A 6,807-nucleotide genomic window follows, 5' to 3' on the forward strand; every position below is an offset into this window, starting at 1 on the left:
TTTGGGACATCATCTGCCAGCCAAGAGTTTGAAAATATCATTGTCAGTGGCACCAAGGTTTGCTAAGATAATTCTTTCATCACCCTGGGATGAATTCCAAATGGTACTAATGACTTAAATCCATACATGTCTGTCAAATCATCCCTAATGTACTCTTTATTTATCTTGCTCTGCAACTTTTTCCCTTCTTTATGTATATTTATGTTGATAGTCTTCTGGTTGCAGCTTTTTTTTTTTCTCGTGTGTGTGTGTGTGTGTGTGTGTGTGTGTGTGTGTGTGTGTGTGTGTGAGAGAGAGACAGAGAGAGAAGGTAACCATTGAGTATTTCTTTTGTTTCTTCCATTGAAAACTTGACCCAATTTTCCTAGTCTTTTCCCTTGCTGTCTTTTATAGTTTTGGCCAGCTGTATATTTTTCTTTATCTTTACTTGCTGGAATTTGTTTCTACTTGGAGTCATTATTGACTCCAAGATGAACTTGAGCCACCAATGCCAGGCCACAGTCAGCAAGGCCAGTCATACCTTGTCATGCATCCAAAGATGCATCTCAGGCCGGTAGAGAGAGGTGATCCTCCCCCTCTGTGCGACATTGGTCAGGCCACAGTTGGAGTACTGCGTTCAGTACTGGGTGCCACACTTTAAAAAGGATGTGGCCAGCCTGGAGAGAGATGGGCCATCCATTTGGTGAGAAGGCAGCAGGATAGGCCCTATGAGGAGAGACTGAGGGACCTGAACCTATTCAGCCTCAGCAAGAGGAGGCTGAGGGGGCACCTGGTGGCTGCCTACAAACTCATCAGGGGAGATCATCAGCAAATAGGAAGAGCCCTATTCTCCCCAGCATCACCTGGGGTGATGAGGAACAATGGTCATAAGCTGATGGAGAATAGGTTTAGGTTAGAGATCAGAAGGCAATATTTTACAGTTAGGGTGGCCAGAATCTGGAACCAACTTCCCAGGGAAGTGGTCCTCGCTCTTACCTTGGGCAAATTCAAAAAGAGGTTAGATGATCACCTGTCTGGGGTCTTGTGAACCCAGCATTCATTCCTGCCTGTGGCAGGGGGTCTGGCGAGATGATCTGATCAGGTCCCTCCTGACCCTAGCTACTATGAAACTGTTTGTGTTATTCTTTGGTAGAATTCCTTATCTCTCTGTATCATTCTTGATAATCAGATGGATAAGAAACCATGTCAGTCTCTTACAGAGGGAAAAAAAAAAAAGTATTAGAAGAGCTTGATATTAGCCTCATATTATATCTCATATGACTTTCAGTCTTCTCAGATGGCCATTTTCTTCTACATGGAGACTTACTTATTTCTCTGAGATGGTTGAAATTTAGCCTTTTGAAGTTCACTGTCCTTTTCTGCTCATCTCATGCCTGCTTTTACTTAGAATCACTAATTATATTATTTCATGTTTACTTCCTCCCAAGATTCTGATGACCTTCATGTTTGCAACTAGTTTGTCCGTATTGTTAAGAACAAGATGGAAGATAGATGGCCCTCAATTGTTTCAGAAACATAGCTAGTAAACAATAGCTTAGTACTTAGAACACCAGTCCCAGAATTAGCACTAAGAACCTGGTACTGAGTCTTTTTAAGCCTGAGAGGATCTAAATTCATATCTTCCACTTTCCAGGAGCTGCACTATATAGGATAGGATGAAGTGGTGACAGGGAGGATCCTATTGAATCTGTGCAACTGTACAGCTAAGAATACAAGAAACATAGGGCCAGAAGAAAGCAAACAAGAGGAGTCCAACTCTGTATCCTAGCACTGAGAAACTTCCCCCGGGAGGGAAGTTTCCAGGTCTCAGCCCTTACTTCCAGGGTAATTTCTGCATTTCAACCACTGGCATGTCATATAAAATGTATAAAAAGTCTGGCCACAAAGATTGGAATCAAGGTTCTCCATGAGAGGATTGAATCTTATTTTGTTTTTACTGTATCCAGCAGGATTTTATCATGTTTATGTAAGGGCTGAATAGTTTTCCTTCTGCAGCACGATCAACATACTGCAATAAGAAACCAGCTAAAATTAATTGGTAATCTACTGTCAGCATTCTTAATTGAGAAACAAGAGATGCAGAGTGAAGTTATAATTTTGTTGGATTAAATGCACGTTACATATAAATTAACTTGTCATTATTGTAAATTGATGACAATTACTAAAGAATGTGGTTAAATACAGACCTCAAGCTGAATGCATTTACAAGTCAAAGTAATATTAAGAAGTGTGCTGTTTAATTTTAATGATGCTATTAATAGAAGATGCTAGCCTATCAAAAAAGGCTTTTCTACTGAGTGAAAGTTTACACAGGTGTGCTTGATTGTTCTTGGCAATCAATTATTATTTTAACTTTGAAGTACCAGGGAAATAACTTTATCAAGCCAATTGTATTGCTCACTAAAACCAAGCATGGTCCTATTATCCTATATGCTGTAGAATTGGTTATTTTTCAAGTAAAACAAATATTTTAGCATAGTGCAGCTTAGTTTGATGAAAGTCTGCTTCTTTTCAGAATGACATTGTAACGTTTCATGTTTACTATTCTAATGACTTTCTGAACACATTTTGTCAATGTATAAAGTAAATGATCCCCCCTCCACCTAATAGCCAATCCCACAAGGCCTAAGCTTGATTCTTTCTGGGTTGTCCCTTATTTCCTTTAGTAATAAAGATTCAACAGAATATTTGCACTGCTTCATATTTCTTCCACTGAGATTGTACAAGGACAAAAGACAGCCAAAGAGAGTAAAATTGAAAAGTATAATGTCAATTATTTAACAGTTCTGATGATCAGTACATGCACACATTACATTTAGATCAGTCTAAATCAATGAGATTGTGCCTTTGGTGGATTACTAGGTACCACCACAACTTCTTGAGTGGCTGAGTCTGATGTGCAACAACCATATCCTCCAGCAAGTTGCACATACAAAATCAGTTGAGCTTGAACCAGTATGCCGAGTACCATCTTGTCTTGCCGACCTGTGATGCCTCTTCTCTATCTCATCAGCATCAGGGATCTTGCTTTTCTCTGATTTAAAAAAATCCCCAATTTTTGGTTTTAAAAAAAGTAATAACAAATCCACATTTTCCATTATTTAAATGAAACACCACTAATATATAGCGGTTTCATTTTATTCACAGAAAAATGTGGATTTGGGTTTACTTTTTTTTTAACGAAAACTGGGGATTTTTTAAAATCAGAAAACCAGGATTCCTGATCATCAGCAATCCTGGTTTTCTGGTTTAAATATATATATATATATCCCCAATTTTCAGATTTAAAAAAAGTAACCCAAAATCCACATTTTTCTATGTGGCTTTAATATCCCTATATGTATATGTATATGTATATGTAACAGGGGGCTCTCTCACGGTCATAGTTTCATAGTTGGTAGGATCAGAAGGGACCTGAGCAGATCATCAAGTCTGACTCCCTGCCATGGGCAGGAAAGAACTCTAGGGTCAAATGGGGTCAAATGACCCCAGCAAGGTGATTATCTAGTCTCCTTTTGAAGACCCCCAGGGTAGGAGCGAGCACCATTTCCCTTGGAAGTTGGTTCCAGATCCTAGCCGCCCTGACTGTGAAGTAGTGTTTCCTGATGTCCAGCATGAACTTACTCTCAGTCAACTTATGGCCATTATTCCTAGTTACTCCTGGTAGTGCTCAGGGGAATGGTCTCTCCCATTCCTTGCTGGTTCCCATTGTTAAGTTTATAGACGGCCACCAGATCCCCTCTCAGCCTTCTCTTGTGGAGGCTGAACAGGTTCAGGTCCCAAAGCCTCTCATCATAGGGCCTGCCCTGCTGCCCCCTGACCATGAGAGTGGCCTTCCTTTGGGCCCTCTCAATGCTGTCCACATCCCTCCTGAAGTGTGGCGCCCAGAACTGAATGCAGTACTCCAACTGTGGCCTGACCAATGTCACATAGAAGGGGAAGATAACCTCCTTGGACCTACTCGTGATGCATCTATGGATGAATGACAAGGTATGGGTGGCCTTCCTAACTTCATCCACGCATTGGCGGCCCACGTTCATCTTGGAATCAGTAATGACTCCAAGATCCTTTTCGCCTCTCTGACTTTTCTGCCTCCCCAGCCTGTAGGTATGCTGCTGGTTCTTCTTCCCCAGGTGCAGTACCTTACACTTGTCAATATTGAAACCCTTCCTATTCTCACCTGCCCACCTCTGTAACCTGTCCAGATCTAGTTGTAGCTTGTCCCTCCCTTCTAATATGCCTACTTCTTCCCACATCTTAGTGTCATCTGTGAACTTTCACAAGGTGCTTTTCACCCCCTTGTCCAAGTCACTGATGAAGATGTTGAACAGTGTGGGCCTGAGGACCGAGCCCTGGGGAACACCACTGCCCACATCCCCCCAGGTTGAAAATGACCCATCCACCACCACTCTCTGGGTGTGGGCCTCCAGTCAATTTGTGACCCATCTGACTGTGTAGGCATCAACGCCACAGTTGCTTAATTTTTTAATGAGAATGGGGTGAGAGACAGTGTTGAAGGCCTTCCTGAAGTCCAGAAAGTCTACGTCTACTGCGACACCTGCATCCAAAGATTTTGTGATCTGGTCGTAAAAGGCAACCAGGTTGGTCTGGCAGGACCTTCCTCTAATGAACCCATGTTGGTTGCCCCTAAGCATAATCTCCTCTGCTGGTCCCTCTCAGATGTGTTCTTGGATAATTTTCTCAAAAAGCTTCCCCAGGACCAAGGTAAGAGTAATGGGCCTATAGTTTCTTGGGTCCTCCTTCCTCCCTTTTTTGAAAATGGGACCACATTGGCCCCTTTCCAATCCCCCGGCACCTTGCCAGAGCACCACAAGTTCTCATAGAGCTGTTCCAGGGGTCCCACAATGGCTTCTGCCAATTCCCTCAGCACCCTTGGTTGAAGATCATCTGGACCTGCAGATTTGAACATGTCCAGTCCCACCAGAAGTTCCTTAACTAGGTCCTCTCTGACCCTGGGCTTGGCTGTGCCTCTCCTGAGTTTGTCAGGGATCCTGGTGCGGGGGATGTCCCTGTCCCTGCTCAGAAATACGGAGGCAAGGAATTTGTTAAAGAGGCCAGATTTATCACCTGGTGCAACCACCAGTTTGCCAAGCGTGTCCTGCAGGGGCCCCACTTTAGCTGGTGCCTTCTTTTTGCTCCCCACATATTTAAAAATGGTCTTGTTATCTTTGATCCGGGCCACTAGTCCCAGCTCTGTCTCCACCTTAGCCTTCCTAACAGCCCCCCTACAGTTTTGAGCCACGTGCAAACAGTATGTGCAAACAGGCATGCTCTGAAAGGGTGAGCCAGCATTCGCACAAGTCGGGCATGCAGCATGAGCCAGGAAGAAGTCTGCAGCAAGAGAGAGAGGAAGAGTCACAGCTCTACGGACATGGTAAGAAGATGGGGAGTGGCTGCTAGGGACCGCGACCCAGTGGTAAGGATCATGAGGGCGGCCGCTAGAGACCCCAACCCGGTGGTGCCACCTACCCGGGGCCCCACTGAGGCCTCCACCCAGATAGAGCCCATGGTGATGCTGCCAATCTTAGGAGGGCAGCCAATCTTCTTCAGAATTCAAAACAAACCAACTCTGCTAACATGCTTGTCAGCTTTGTTGAGATCAACAGATGCCATGTACAGAGGTTTCCTTTGTCCATGGCTATTCTTTATTCTGCCAGCAGAATAATGATGATTATGTTTAGCAGGTGTCTTCCACCTACTACATACCTGGAAGCCTTAAGTTAAAGTCTATGAAAACAAATAAAGACAGTATCACATTTGGGGCAATGTCAGACAAGCAAAATTTGTTGTAAAGTCTTGTAAGCCACTATTGCCCATAATTTTCAATATCCACAATTTTCAGTTCTGAAACAACAAGGGGAAAAAGGAAAGGCAAAATTAGAGATATTAGGAAGAACAGGGATGAAAGTTGAAAATAATGAGTATCTGTGAGAGGGAAGGATGTTTGTGGGTGATCTTTTATTGAGCCATTTGTACAATTGGGATAGATGGGCTTGGTCCAATAAAAGATATCAGCCACAAAAATCCCCTTATAAGTAACTAATACTGAGGTGTATAAGAGAAAGTTATTGTAAATGGCTTTGGAAGAAGATAAATGAACTGAGCTTAAAAAAAACCAAACTATTCTAGCTAGAGCATAGTATACAGGAAATACAATAAATCAAATAAAAGATAAAAATTATGAGCATTTAAACTTGGGTGTGCTGCTTTGCAAGAAGAGGGACCAGTAAAGACACCTTAAGAAAACTAGATATGTGCAACCAATAAATTAAAAAGAAAAATTATATGAATATTTGTTTTATCTGGCATCTATAGTGCAGAACTTTTTCAAAGTGCTCTAACATATGTTTAGTGAATGATACAAATAAATATTTGTTCTAAGAAGTATGAGAGAATAAGAGCTCATTCTATAATTAAAAAAAAACATGAAAACTAATAATTTACTTCTACATTATAAGAGGATGGAATAAGGCATGTGAAAATGTGGAATAATGACCAAGTGGCTTCTAACAAATAAAATAAACCTATTGCAGTGGTGAAATGGGTTAGAGGTAGGAGACAATATGCACAATTGATTCATTTAGAATTAAATAATTGAATTAATTGAATCATTTAGACCAAGAATCAATTGAATCATTAATACCAGGCATGGGCAATTGTTTGGGCCCATGGGTCACACAAGCAGTTTTGGGGAGGTGTTGTAGGCTGGTCACAACACCCACTCCCTCAATAGTCCAGAGCCTGTGTGCCCTGTGGTTCCTCCCCACCACCACCAGCACCCAGTAG

This window comes from Alligator sinensis, unplaced genomic scaffold (genome assembly GCF_000455745.1).
Source record: "Alligator sinensis unplaced genomic scaffold, ASM45574v1 scaffold332_1, whole genome shotgun sequence".
Classification (NCBI taxonomy): Eukaryota; Metazoa; Chordata; order Crocodylia; family Alligatoridae; genus Alligator; species Alligator sinensis.